Source organism: Sander lucioperca, chromosome 10 (genome assembly GCF_008315115.2).
Source record: "Sander lucioperca isolate FBNREF2018 chromosome 10, SLUC_FBN_1.2, whole genome shotgun sequence".
Taxonomy (NCBI): Eukaryota; Metazoa; Chordata; class Actinopteri; order Perciformes; family Percidae; genus Sander; species Sander lucioperca.
The window spans coordinates 19613190-19628392 of record NC_050182.1 but is presented as its reverse complement, the minus strand read 5'-3'; the positions used below and the strand labels follow the sequence as shown (position 1 = coordinate 19628392).

Genomic DNA, 15203 nt, shown 5'->3' with positions numbered 1-15203 from the left:
AAATAACAGGGGAAGTTTGATTTGGCAGCTAGCTTGTGAATCCACTTTAATACATCATAGATTATTCATATTTTGTATAATTAATATAAATATGCAAAGTAACTAAAGCTATACAAAATAGATAAGTAAAACGTATAATAGGCAAGTAGGAGAAAATGAAAATACTCAATTAAAAGTATGGCATTGTTGTAAAATGTTTGTTTATAGCACTTGAATAAGAAATTCATGTTGTTTAGTTTAAAACACTCTAAAGGAAATGTTCAATTATAGTGTGATTAAAACTCACTATTAACATTATTTACAGTACTTGATTTACAGCTGATTTGTGAAAAGGTAGCCTACACAACCTTATTTAACAGTAATTTAGTTTTACTGCGAACCGTCACAGGAAGTGATTTTATTTTGAAGTAGGCTACACGGAAGTTGTCTGTTGTGTAGCTACTCTTGCTAGCTTACTGAGATGCAACATGTCCGTCAGGCTGAAGTTGTCCACTTTCTTGTTTCTAAAACTGCAACATATTGAACAGTAAATGGTCACAGTAAAAGACAAGCGTTTTTGGTCGTCATTCGAAGCCATTCCACTACAGGCAGAGTTACTCTCCACGGCTGATAAAATGCAACGATATTTACGTGTAGCAAGCCTCAACATTAATTCCCGACATGTTTATATCTGTCAGCCGCTGACGTACCGTCACCTGTTGGGACATACATGCTGTCCGTACCGTCTCTGGTTCTGGTTCTGGCCACGGGAACAGAAACAGGACAGCTCACTTCAACGCAGCGTAATAACTCCTGAAAATAATATCCATCTCGCAAATGTATCTGTCTCTGCAGTCATCTCAACCATCGAATACAGCGACAGGAAAATAATACGGCTTTTTTTTTCCTGTGAAGAAATGTGTCGCGGTGTTGGTGAATTCTTAAAAAAAACGCACCACTAAATGTTGCGTTAAAATGCGTTGTAACTCGCGTTACTGAGATTGTAACGAGTATAATATTACCGAAATTTAATTAGTAATGCGTTATATTACTGCGTTACAGCAAAAAGGAATACATTACTGTAATTGCGTTACTTTTGTAACGCGTTACTCCCAACACTGGGGATAAGTTAAGTGTGTGGGATAAGTTAAGTGTGTGGGATAAGTTAAGTGTGTGGGATAAGTTAAGTGTGTGGGATAAGTTAGTTAGAAGGTGCCCCCACAACTGGCATTTTAGCTAACTGGGAGCTCTGCCATTAGCTGCAGCAACTCCAGTTTGGTCATTTCTTTTCCTATCGACAGTACTCGGTGACATCTAGCAATCAAGATTCAGGTACAAATCAGCTGGATTTCTCCTTTAAGTGTGTGGGATAAGTTAAATGTCAATAAGATTTTAAGCTTGTGAAATAAATCTCTAATTTCACTCCTTTTTTTTTTGCTCTGAACAGCTGTTGTTTTACCTCCGTTCAGCTTTGAGTTTGGTTTTGTTGCTAATCTTTTTGCTTCTGTGATTTGTCTTGTGCCAAGTTCTACTCTAATCTTCTTTCTTGTTTCTTTGTATTTTAAAAAGCCTTTTTAACATCGAGGCCAGGGAACTACAGATGAAAAACAGCCTTTTGGTTAAAATGGCATTTTAAAATCCTTGTATACATGCGTTTTATTAATTTGCACGGCCCCCTTTTTCTAAATTTTGATTAAATGAGTTTAATTTCTTTTGTGCATTAGAAATGAGAAAGTGTAGTCTGTGGTGTGCAAAAGAACTTTTGCGAATGTCACTTCAGAGCAGGGTTATTATAGTAAACTAAAACTTAACGACAGTACTGAAAAGTATTGTTACTGCATACCTCTGAGACGTTATACCTGGACCTAACAAGAAGAACTAAAACTACATATATAAAAAGCTAAAACTTTCTAAAAAACTGAAACTAAAACTATAACTAATAGAAAAGTCAAAACTGGATGAGAGTCATGCTAATTACTCTCCAAACTAATGATACAAGAAAATGCTCCACAAGTAAAAGTCCTAAATTACAGTACTTGAGTAAATGTTACTTAAATAAAAGTAGTTATATAGTTTAATACAACACACTTAAGTTTCAAAAGTAAAAGTGCCCAATTTAAAGATGTCTGACATGCCCCTCTGTGTTACGTTCGCATAAAATAGTGGACCCAAAATGCAGAGAGCAGGCAGGTAGGCAGGCAGCAGGTTAGAGCTCGAGGATTTATTTAAACCAAAAGTCGACACAACAAAAGGAGTACAAAAATGCAGCAGGCAAAAGAAAATCTCACGGACGAGAAGCCTGGAGTGAACCCGGTTGGAAAACTGACAGGCTTGACAAAGTCCAGAAACGAAGACACACAAACTGACCGGAACGAACACAACACACAAACAATGATCTGACGCTGGACAGAGGAAAGACAAAGACTAAACACACAGGGTAACGAGGAAACACAAGACAGGTGACACAAGGCTGGGAAACAGGTGAAACACATTAGGTCAGGGGTCACCAACCTTTTAGAAACTGAGAGCTACTTCATGGGTACTGAGTCATACGAAGGGCTACCAGTTTGATACGCTCTTCTGAAATAACTAATTTGCTCAGTTTGCCTTTAGTTATATATGATTATTAATGATTAATGATACTCATCTATGTGAAGACACTGATCACGTTAATGATTTCTCATTATCAATATTACCAGCAATGACTTAACAAGGTGGGAAACAGATAATATCAATATTCAATTTTCATTTTTAGAACAGGCCTGAGGGCTACTCATGTGGTCCTTGGGGGCCACCTGGTGCCCGCGGGCACCGTGTTGGTGACCCCTGCTTTAGGGCAATCACAAGGGCGGGAAAACAGAGAGTAAAACTAGACAAGACAAGACAGAGAACAGACTATCAAAATAAAACAGGAAACAGAAAATAAAACAAGACAAGACCGAAAATCACAAAAACAGAAGGAAACAAGACATGACAGAAAACCTGGCTACAAAAAATGAGAGACACAACAGCAAAACCATAACACTCTGGCTGAAACAAAGTTTTTTTTCAGAGTTGTTAAAGGTTTGGAGTACACAACTTCCATGTACAGTAGTCTACTTTGAGTTGATGTCCTTTTGAAAAGTACAATGTGAATTTGCAAAGTGAACAGTTCAGTGGAAAAAGAAGAAATAGTCTCCCCAAAATGGAACTCAAGAAGTATAACTGTATCTCTACATTTTCAGACACCCCAAACTGAAAAGTCTTTACCTTCCTCGGCTGGTGACTCCACATTAAAGGCCAGCAGATACACAGCCACAGCCAAGAGGATCATCTTGAAAGAAAACATGTTGGATTATAATCTTTGTTTGAGTCACAGCACATGGAGACATTCAGCCATACGCAGAGTTTACGGGCAGAAGGTGGGGGCACGCAATAAAGCAATAAAGGTTTCCTAAATGCCATGTATATACATGTGATGTCAGCTTACTAATTGATTGCGTGTTTTGTGTAGATTTGGACTTTATTACGTTTATTCCACTTTGTTTAAACGGCGAAGTGGAGAGGCCTCGTTCACCTGTTTGGAGCTGGCTGGTGAATGTGACGCTCCTATCGGCCTGGCTGGATACACCGTGACTCTGTTTGTGGATCTACTGATCGCTGTGGATTACTTAATTTCGTGTCATTGGATTACGGCAAAATACGGATCTTTTTTCTCAAAGTGTCCTAACGTTTTATGGTGAGTTTGGAGAGGCATCTCAACAGACTGTAGGTCCAACACTGATTGGTCACCGTTACATTTTAGTTGAATTTAAGTGTCGGGGCATTCAGCCACCGTCTGTCTATTGCGTTCCAAGACAGCTGTGCCGCAATTTGCATTTCATAAAGGCGGATTGTTAAATTGTTACAATGTAATTTAAAATCTGCTTTAAAAATCAACATATATGTTTATTTAGCATGTTTGTTTTGTCCATATGTGCTTGTGCTGTGTTCCCCAAGTGGTAGGCCAGAGGCCTGTACTACGAAGCAAGATTTGACGTTAACGAGGTAACTTCAGGTTCAACCCAGGGTTTTCTGTATCACGAAGGTGGATCTCTTGTGATCGGGTTCAATCGCCGTGGTAACTTATGCTGAACACCTAACCTGGTCGGGAGCAGGTTATGTTGGAGATTAGAGATCAACCGGTGTAAAAGCACCGCCTACTGACCAATCAATACTCGATTGATAACGGCATCACAGTGTTCTTAGAAGATCAGCTGGAGCTCGGTGGGCAGAGAGAGAGAGAGAGAGAGAGAGAGAGAGAGAAAGGGAGAATTAGAGACCGATAACCCCGTTAGCATTCCCTGATGTGTATATTTATGAAAAACATAGATTGTAATGGGAGGGAATTACATATCGGCTGGGCTTCTTGAGCCGTGTGTTGCCAATGCGCACATCAGTTTGAATTATGTTTTTATATTTTTTATTTGCTCTCACGATCACTTCCCACTGCCAGGGTTGCAACTGAAATAAAAGGCTAAAGCAACAACAGTTTATGGAAAGCACAAGTGTAATTATGGTCAGACCTTGTGCCTGACTGATGGGGAAGTGATATTAATAAGCGTTGTGATTTACGCATTTACAGCGTCAGCTATTTTTTTGCTAGCTTTCCTTCCTGATTTAGGAAGCAGTGACTGTATTGCGTTTTGCCTGTTAAACCGTGTCTGTGTTCTTCATATTTATGTAGAATTATAGTTTGATCTTCTTATGTAAAATATGCGGCTCTGTTAGATGTTTGTGATTGGTCGTGCTGTGCAAACACCACCTCTTTTATGTGAAAGCGCGTCGCTGGATTGGGAAACCCTGGGATGATTGAACTAGTTGTTAACCACCGTCGTGACACAGCTTATGCAGGATCACGGTTGTTAGGGTTAGTGAAGCCGGGTAACTGAAAGAAATCCAGGGCATGTTGATCTTGAGTCGTAGTACAGGCCTCGGGTCTTTGCTGCTACAACGAGTTTTATTTTTTATTTATTTTGTTGCCCACCCTGGCTTGAATGTCAAACTCCGCCTATGCATTCAGCTGGGTTTTATAGAGTCCTGACACTGTCCTCCCTGTTTGGACACAGTTCATCTGTTCCTGTAAACTGTTCCTTTCACACTGCTGACAGTTAAAACCCCCCAGATTACATCACATCTGTGAAGTTTTTCACTTTCATTATCTGTTCAGCAGAGAGAAAACAACCTGCAACCTATAATTATTATTATTGTTTTTAATAACACTTATTGTTACTCACCAAGTTGATATAGAGACCTATGGAGAAGACAAAGAATACTTTTATTAGAATTACTTGAAGTTACAGTAAATCTTGAAATGAAATTGTATTTGGATGTCAGTAAACACAACAGTATATTGGAGCCCTCTGGTGGAATAACAGACACATGATACTGAAGTTTCCCCTTTATTATCTGATCAGCAGAGGAAACTAATCAGTCCCTCCAGAAAAACGTGATTATGCGATTGCATAATTCAATGCATAATCAGCCAAAGTCTGCATATTTATGCGGGGCCCGCATTTTTTCAAATACGCCGCACTTTCGCCGCATAAATTGCCGATTTCCACGCAAAATATGCGGGGCTTGCATGATTTCATAATCCCCGCATTTTCGTTGCAAAAAAGTCACACAAGAGCAGCCATTTTCCGCTGTTGCCATGGGAACGTTCAATGTGAACATCATCGAAAAGCTGCAAACCCCGCGATGAAGCCATGATGAAACCGCAGTTTTTGCAAGTTCCCGCAATTTCATCGCATAAAATTGCATAAATGTCCCGCATATTCCATCGCATTTTTTAAGAAAACGTACCGCATAATCAAGGATTTTTGCCCAAAACAATCACAAAAAAACTCCCCATTTTTCTGGAAGGACTGACTAACTGCAACTTCAACCTTTCAGAAAGCAAAACATGTTTACATGTGACAGCAGTGATGTAGTGTAATGTATAACTATATAAATATATGGACCAGAATGGACATATCAAAGTGGGGCGTCTGGGTGTCCTCCCACAGGGAAATTTTGAGTGTCAAAGACTTCATTTCCTTCATTCTGATACACTTATAGGCACCAATTTACGGTGGAAATACCTTTATTTAGCCTATGTGAAGAAGGAAAACACAGATAACAATTCAAAATATATTAAACATATAATGTGAAGTATGTTGTTGTGGGTCACTGGGCATTTTTAAGTGGGTATATGGAAATCCTGGAGCTTTCTTAGTGGGTATACTGAGTATACCTGGGTATCACGTAGCTAAAACAAATACAAATAAAACAAATAAAAGCTAAAACTTTCTGAAAAACTGAAACTAAAACTATAACTAATAGAAGAGTCATGCTAATTACTCTCCAAACTAATGATACAATAAGAAAATGCTCCACAATTAAAAGTCCTGCATTACAGTACTTGAGTAAATGTTACTTAAGTAAAAGTAGTAAGCATACATACATACTTATTTTAATACAACAGACTTAAGTTTCAAGAGTAAAAGCGCCCAATTTAAAGATGTAAAGAGGTTTTTCTAGAGTCCTGACACTCCTCCCTGTCCTCACACAGTTCATCTGTTCCTGTGTGTGTGTGTGTGTGTGTGTGTGTGTGTGTGTGTGTGTGTGTGTGTGTGTGTGTGTGTGTGTGTGTGGGCAGGGTTTCCTGTTCCTGTCTGCAGCTCTGTGACTTCCTGTCTTAAGACGCCCAGTTTCCAGAACAAACCAAAAAATTCAACAAAAAGGTCTTAAAAATACTGCAGTCAGTGAAACATTTTGAAAGGTGCCTACAAATGAAATGTATTATTATTGTTTAAAAAACACTGAGAGGTTTACGCCTCGATGCAGAGGTCTAGAGTTCAAATCTGACCTGTGACGATTTCCTGCATGTCTTTTATGGGGTGCCGTTTGTAAAGCGGCTCACGCTGAAAATAACAGCAACATTTTGTCACATTTAGCTTCAAACAATGTTTAAAAAATTGGTATTGTATTTTTAAATAGTAAATTGGAGGGTCACTTTTTTGCACATTTACAACAATATTTGTCAACTTAGAGATATTTTAAATAGTTAAATCCAAATATTAAATGTTACACCTAAATGTTAAATTTAAATCTAAATGCTAAATGCTAAATGTTAAATTTAAATCTAAATGTTAAATGTTAAATTTAAATCTAAATCTAAATGTTAAATCTAAATGTTAAATTTTAAATCTAAATGTTTCGGGTGAAACTAAATATTTAACTAATATGCACATTCAAAATGCATCTCGAAACATTTAGATTCAACATTTAGATTTGACATTTAAATTTAGATTTAAATTTAACATTTAGGTGTAACATTTAATACTTGGATTTAACTATTTAAAATATCTCTAAGTTGACAAATATTGTTGTAAATGTGCAAAAAAGTGACCCTCAAAAATTCATACCAGTTTTTTAAACATTGTTTGAAGCTAAATGTGACAAAATGTTGCTGTTATTTTCAGCGTGAGCCACTTTACAAACAGCACCCCGTAATCTTTCCCCCTCTCTCTCCCCTTTCTCACTTAGCTGTCCTGTCAAATTAAAGGCGGGGAAAAGGCATACTTGATGCCTGCTCAGCTGGACTAGTCATTCATCTTCTTTTTTTTGATTATTTTTTATTCGATAGTGACAGTAGATAGACAGGAACGGGGGAGAATAAGAGAGGGAATGACACGCAAGCAAAGTGCCGCAGGTCGGATTCAATGCTGGGCCGCTGCAAAGGACTCAGCCTACATGGGGCGCACGCTCTTACTGGGGGAGTTAGAGGCCGCCCCAAGTCATACATCTTTTGACCAATAGTGATTTAGCATGTGATTTATGTATGCCTATTATAAAGAAACAAATAGGCTAGTCTGTAACTTTAGAATTTGTCACATACTTCGCTGTTCGTTGTTCTGAGTTCGCTGTGCAGTAGGCCTACGCACCGTACCATGTGGTCTGCGCACATTTTTTTCCAGATTAGGAGTACACAACTTTCATCTACAGTAGCCTACTTTGAGTTGATGTCCTTTTGAAAAGTGAATGAACAAAGTGAAAATGAAAGTGAAAAGTACAATGTGAATCTGCAAAGTGAACAGTTCAGTAGAAAAGGAATTAAATAGTCTCCCCAAAATGGAACTCAAGAAGTATAACTGTATCTCTACATTTTCAGACACCCCAAACTGAAAAGGCTTTACCTCCATCGATTGATGACTGCACATAAAAGGCCAGCAGAATCAGAGCCACAGCAGAGAGGATCCTCTTGAAAGAAACCATGTTGGATTATAATCTTTGTTTCAGTCACAGCTAGGATTGGGTAGCGAACACAGTACTTTTACCAGTACCGACCGAATCACGTCGGTACTACCGAGTATTGGTTCACGTAAAATGAAATTGATGATGCCTAATTTCGGTACTTGAGATTAAACGCAATCTTATCTGGCCTCTCTCTGCATGTTGACAGAGAGCAAAGGTCAGACACATACACGTGCGTGCAGAGGTGCGGACGGAGCAAACTACGTCGGCTCTGCAGTTTTATTGAAGTCACAGTGAGTCACAGCGATGCTGATAAAGTGGTTTCAAGTGTGGTTACAGTTTTACCAAACTTCACACAGACAGCGTTTGCTGTGATATGATATTAATGGAGAGGCGAAAGCTATGGTGCTAAAACAGTCTCATAAGTATTTGTAACTTGTAAAACACAATTCACAAATGAATGCAGAGCGATTTGTATCCGCAAATGCGTATCTGTGTCCGTGTGTCTAATATGGCCATAGAAAGCAGTCGCGGTTCTTTTAATTTTATTTGAAAATTTTATATCTATAAATGTAAATGGTCTGAAAGAAAACCGAATATTCACCAATTTAAAAATGACATGAAATCATATTTTGAAACTTTAAAACGACTGACAAATAAGAAAGCCATCCGGACTCTGAACATTTACAATGCCTTACAACCTCTTTAATGTAAATTTCATGCGTCCCTTTTTTGTGTATGTATGTATGCATTTAATGTTTTCAATGTGTTCATGTATCTGTACTAAAGTTCTTTGAAAAAAACAAAAAAAAAAGACAGCCTGGTAGCGAAGATAGAAACTGATGATGTAGGCTAAACACAAACGACATTTCATGCAACAGTGAAGTTTTCATGTAGTTAATGTAATTGGGCCGGTGTACTTTTTCATTCATTTCATTTCAATGAAACGTCATTTCAATGTGTACAATGGTGTGTTGTTACGTTGTGGACTTTCATATTAACAGCAAGAATTCAGTCATTACAACCAAATGTACAAAGGGGCGATTTTGCTTTATTAACAGGTGAACCAGAAGCATACAGGTGAAACTCGAAAAATTAGAATATTGTGCAAAAGTTCATTTATTTCAGTAATTCAACATAAAAGGTAAAACTAATATATTATATAGACTTATTACATGCAAAGCGAGATATTTCAAGCCTGTATTTGTTATAATGTTGATGATTATGGCTTACAGTTTATGAAAACCCTCAGAAAATTAGAATATTGTGAAAAGGTTCAATATTTTAGGCTCAAAGTGCTCCACTCTAATCTAATCTAATTAATCAAAAACACCTTCAAAGGGTTCCTGAGTCTTTAAATGGTCTCTCTGTCTGGTTCAGTAGAACTCACCATCATGCGAGATGCTCCTCGGATATTACCTGCACAGTAACACACCTAATCTAAGTATTTGAAAAGGTCGAACACACATACAGATGTCTATACAGTAAAATCGCTACGTGATTGCCGTTATATCCGAGGGTTGAAGTTGCATTTTAACGGGGCAGTGCAAGTTGCAGCTGTGGTTTAGCTGAAGCTAACGCCGCCTGAGCTTTCACGTTACAATATAAAAGGTGTTGACCGTTGACTTAACTAGCACGCAAACAGTTAATTTACACGTCTACGAGCATGTTAGCAAACTACACCAAGAGACAAATACCGAGGAATATTGAAAGAAAGCCGGGGAAACTAGTAGGCTACTTTCATACTTTTTAGCATTGGCTTATTAGCAACCTGTCTGCCATTAGATGTTAGCTTCCGCGCTAGTTAGCAGCTAGCCCCAGAAGCTCATGAAAACAAGGCTTTCACCGGAGCAGTCTTACGTTATTTCTGAACCACTCTTTTCGTTTCAAAATCGGATATCAAATGAACGAAAAAGTACACGGGCCCAATTACAGTTCACTGTTGTTGCATGAAATGTCGTTTGTGTTTAGCCTACATCAGTTTCTATCATCTAATGTGAAACAAGAGGCTATATATCAGCTTCGCTACCGTCTTGGTCTGTTCGCGCGTATGGGAGGTGATGTAGGCAAAAAAAAAAAATGGCTGACTTGGATGTGGGCGGGGTTTGATGTCAAGCCCCACCTTCCCGCAGGCTGCAGCGAGATGCTTCTCAATTTTTTGCAAAATGTTTTTTAGTTACAAGGCTGTAGTTCAGGGGTCTCAAACCCCATTTACCTGGGGGCCGCTCGAGGCAGAGTGTGGGTCAGGCTGGGCCGCGTCAAGTATTCAACAAAAGTATTCTTTGTTTGCTTTCTTAAATAAATCTTGTTGCCTCAATAGACATTTTTTAAGATTGGCGACCCGGTTCTTTCTCTCCTCTCCCTGGTATGTTGTATACTCCTCAGCATGTCTAGTTGAGTAATGACGTCTGATGTCATATTCCTTGTACACCGCAACTTTCTCTGTGCACATGAGACATATAGGGGTGCCCCTGTGCTCGATAACAAAATATTCCGTCTCCCACTTTCACTGAAATTGCCTGTGCTCGTCGCCAACCTTTGACATGACTGGAACTGGGTGATGGCAGATATTTTCCGTCACTCCGGAACACGTTTCAACCAAGTGACTAACGTTGATACTACCCCAGGTACTTCGCGGTTGGCTAGCTTGACAACCGTTGACAACAAACGCCACAGTCACGAGACTAGCTATGGTAGCCCGTAAGTGATAAAAAAATAAAATAAAAGCGTGGCAAGTGCAGCACACGCAACGACTCAGCAAAAAGGTGCATTTCAGAATAACGCGCGGGCCGCACTGACACTAAACTTTGATGTCAAGTAGGGGGGCCACAAAATATCATCTCGTGGGCCTCAATTGGCCCCCCGGGCCGCGAGTTTGAGACCCATGCTGTAGTTACTTCTACTGTTGTGGTATCTGACGATTTACAATTGTGATCTAAGTTCTTGGTATAAGTAGATGCATGAACTTTACCCCACATTTACTGAAAAGATCTGGAAATTGTTAACATGAGCAGAGGTCTCCCTAAGACAGAAGATACCTTTTTTGGAGTTATGCCAGATAACAGGCATGGATTGGTCAGTCTTCTGTTCCAGTCATATACTCACACATATCACGTCTTATGTTAATACAAGGCCTGGAATATATGCTGTGTACACACAAAGAAAAGGCAGAGCGACAAATTTTGAGGTTTGGGTCGGTCGTCTATCCAGATGTCCATGGTGTCTGTAAATTGATGCTGAAATCTCTGATATAATAAACCTTTTTATAATCAAGAACAGTGTCAACGAAGTTCCTTCTCCACACATCGGCAACGCAGTGCTGCCACTAAATATACCACACTGTCTTTTTTTCTCCAAGTTTGTCACTTTCTTCAAAATTTTTGTCGTTGTTTTTGAAGTTTGTCTCCTTTTCTTGAAGGTTTTATCGTTTGTTTTGACCTATTCTTGCCTTTCTTCCTGACTTTTTTCTACTGTCTTTTTTTCTTCGAAGTTTTCGTCACTTTTTTTGAAGTTTGTCACATTTTGGAATTAATATGTCCCTTTTGTCGCCCTAGTGTTGCCTTCCTTCTTTCTACTGTTTTTTTTCGAAGTTTTTATTATTATTTTAGTAAATCTATCACTGACATCGCTGTATTCTTCCTCTTTATAGAGACTTTTTTTTCTACCAAAAATTATTTGGATGATTACGGGGTACACATGGCTTAAAAACGCTGTTCAAAAGGGGGAACATTATTGTAAAAAAGCTTGAGAACTACTGGTCTAGAGAACAGCAACACAGAGAGAGAGCGGAAGGTGATGCAGGCAATTATTGACTTCTCATTTTTGTGGAATTGGAGAGATTTTGTGTCATGATTGTGATTTTCTGTTTTGTTCTGTTTCCTGTTTTATTTTGAAGTCCGTCTTGTCTCCCTTGTCTTGTCTAGTTTACTTCCTGTCTTTAGTTTTCCCTCCCTTGTGATTGCCCTAATGTGTTTCACCTGTTTGCCCAGCCTAGTGTCACCTGTCCCTTGTTAGTCCTCATTACCTGGTTTATTTAGTCTCTCTGTTGTCTTTGTCTGGTGTTGGTTCATTGTATTCTGTTGCTGTGTGTTTGTGTCTGGAGTCTACTGTCTACCGGCTACTGTCTACCATCTACTGTCTTACATCTACCGTCTACCATCTACTGTCTACCGTCTATCATCTACTGTCTACCGTCTATCATCTACTGTCTACCGTCTATCATCTACTGTCTACCGTCTACCGTCTACCATCTACTGTCTACCATCTACCGTCTACTGTCTACCATCTACCATCTACCGTCTACCATCTACCGTCTACTGTCTACCGTCTACCATCTACTGTCTACCGTCTACCGTCTACCATCTACTGTCTACTGTCTACCGTCTACCATCTACTGTCTACCGTCTACCATCTACTGTCTACTGTCTACCATCTGTCTACCGTCTACCATCTACTGTCTACTGTCTACCATCTGTCTACCGTCTACCATCTACTGTCTACTGTCTACCATCTACTGTCTGTCTACCGTCTACCATCTACCGTCTACTGTCTACCGTCTACCATCTACTGTCTACCGTCTACCATCTAATGTCTACCATCTACTGTCTGTCTACCGTCTACCATCTAATGTCTACCATCTACTGTCTGTCTACCGTCTACCATCTACTGTCTACCATCTACTGTCTGTCTACCGTCTACCATCTACTGTCTACCATCTACTGTCTGTCTACCGTCTACTGTCTACCGTCTACTGTCTACCGTCTACTGTCTACTGTCTACTGTCTACCGTCTACTGTCTACCGTTTGTTTCTGAGTTCCAGTTTTGTTGTCCTGTTCTGCTGTTCTGGAATTAGTTTTTGCCTGTTGCTTTCTGGATTTTTTTTTTGGTATGTACTTCATTTTTGTTTAATAAATCACCTTAAACTGCATTTGGGTCCAAGCCTTTCCTGACAACCCGTGACATTTTGATTGGTATGTGTATGATTTGAAGGTTTATTTTGTTAACAGAATCCATATTGTAACGTTTAGTCGTCAGAGAGACTGAATGTGTTCAGAACACAGATCATCTAGTCTGTTGTACATCAACATCAGCAACACATGGCCTGCAGAGCATTTGAACAGCTACTCTGTCACATTTCGGATGACAGCTTTTCATCCCCTTCCTGTCCAGTGAAGACAACGTTATCTCCAGATGTGTTGATGTTGAATGTTTTGTGATGAACTGAAGGATGAAGTCTTCCTTACGTGTTGAGTAAACATTCTCCTCCTCCTTAAAGCTAAATAAAGTCTTTTAAAAGCCTGTTGGATCAGCTGGAAAATGCATCGTCACAAAAGCTGAAAACCGGGCTGTTTATCTGACACCACGAAAAATTTTCAAACTTTTTAAAGATACGTGGTTCTCACAGGACAGCGACGCTACATACATATGATCATATAGTATATGATGCATTGCTGCAGATTAAACTACCCAATAGTGTATATAAAGGAGGTAAAATGAGCACAACGTTAAACATCTACAGCAGGAAAATGCAACATACACGTTAATGCAGCAGGAATATTAATCAAGATAAACAGGAAACCGTGAAAGAAACTTGTGTATGTAAAAATGTATTAAACCAAGTTGGTAAGTGAGCATCCGGGAAGTGTACCTCATGGGGAAATTCGAAGGGGGTAAGCTTCGCTTCAGAGCTCGAATCTCCTATGGCGCCATTTTGATGCTACACCCGATCAGTAGAGAAAATAATCTGATCAGATATTCCTGCCGTGTGTGGTGTGTTAAGACTGCTCTCGTCTGCTCGGAAGGACGTCGGGACCGCTCCGATCTCAAATCGGGGATATCCAACATGTTGGATTTTTTTGGCCCGATTTCTCCTCGTGTGTGGTGTCCCCCGGGGACAAACGAGCACGCAGCCTGTGGACTGTGGCGTGTAGCCAATCAGAAAGCGAGGTGACGAAGCGGCGAGGAAAGCACCGGGAAACAACATCAAAACAGCCGGCGGCACGGCGCACCAGAAAGTCCGGTGGACGTCGGAGATAAGTAGAGCAAGTATAGTCCATGCTCGTGTTGTCTCCACTTCTTTGACCATCGCTACAAACCAACTACAAATTATCGCCACTGCATCCTCTTCGTCCGCCATGATTGTTTACTCTGAAGTCACGTTTGATCTCGAGGGATTTTGCGAGATGTCCCGTCTGACCTGGGAATGCTCGGGAGTCAAATCAGTTCGTGTGTGATGTGTTGATTTTGCCGTGTGCTGCGCACCACACGCTGTACGACCAAAACTGTTAGACCCGTGATTTTTTATCGCCGTGTGTGGGGTCTCTCAGGATTGGAAAATCGGCCGACATTTTTAAAATCGTCCCGTGTGAACCAGGCTTCAGTAACGCTCAGCCATCACCGGAAAAGTGCTTCTAATATCCTTCACTGGTCTCCGTCACTTTGTCCATTTCTTTTACTTTTATACTATGTATAGAACACATTATGCAGAGAAGAGTTAAATAAGAACCAACTCATGGCTTAATGAATGAGCGTGGAGCCCTCTGGTGGAATAAAATGCCCAACACACGTCCTGTGAAGTTTCCCCTTTATTATCCGTTTAGCAGAGAAGAAACAAACTTCAACTTTGTCTGTTTATTTCCACACAGAGATTTCATCACATCTGTGAGATTTCACTTTCATTATCTAGATAGATGATAGATACTTTATTGATCCCCAAGGGGACATTCAAGGTCCCATACATAATAAACAGGATGATAAAATAAAATAAAAAGAATAATGAATATGAATAATATATCTATTCAGCAGAAAGGAAACAAACAGCATCTTCAACCTTTTCAGAAAGCTGAAAACGCGTTTACGGATTCATCATTCGTTGAGAGGCGTCGTGACAGTTATCAAAGATGAAACTGTAGTCGGAGCCACCGTCCCGCACAAAGTCCCCTACATTCTTTGTCCAGTTGAAATCCTT

General features: G+C 39.7%; 1 long non-coding RNA gene across 1 annotated transcript; it reads right to left on the bottom strand.

Annotated features, from left to right (window-relative positions):
* Window positions 1–7608: 7608 nt before the first annotated feature.
* On the bottom strand, window positions 7609–7911 carry LOC116039311. The gene is made up of 2 exons (XR_004102363.1): window positions 7785–7911; window positions 7609–7724 (listed from the first exon to the last, which is right to left on the bottom strand). It is a non-coding gene; the product is annotated as an uncharacterized LOC116039311 (long non-coding RNA).
* Window positions 7912–15203: the final 7292 nt, after the last annotated feature.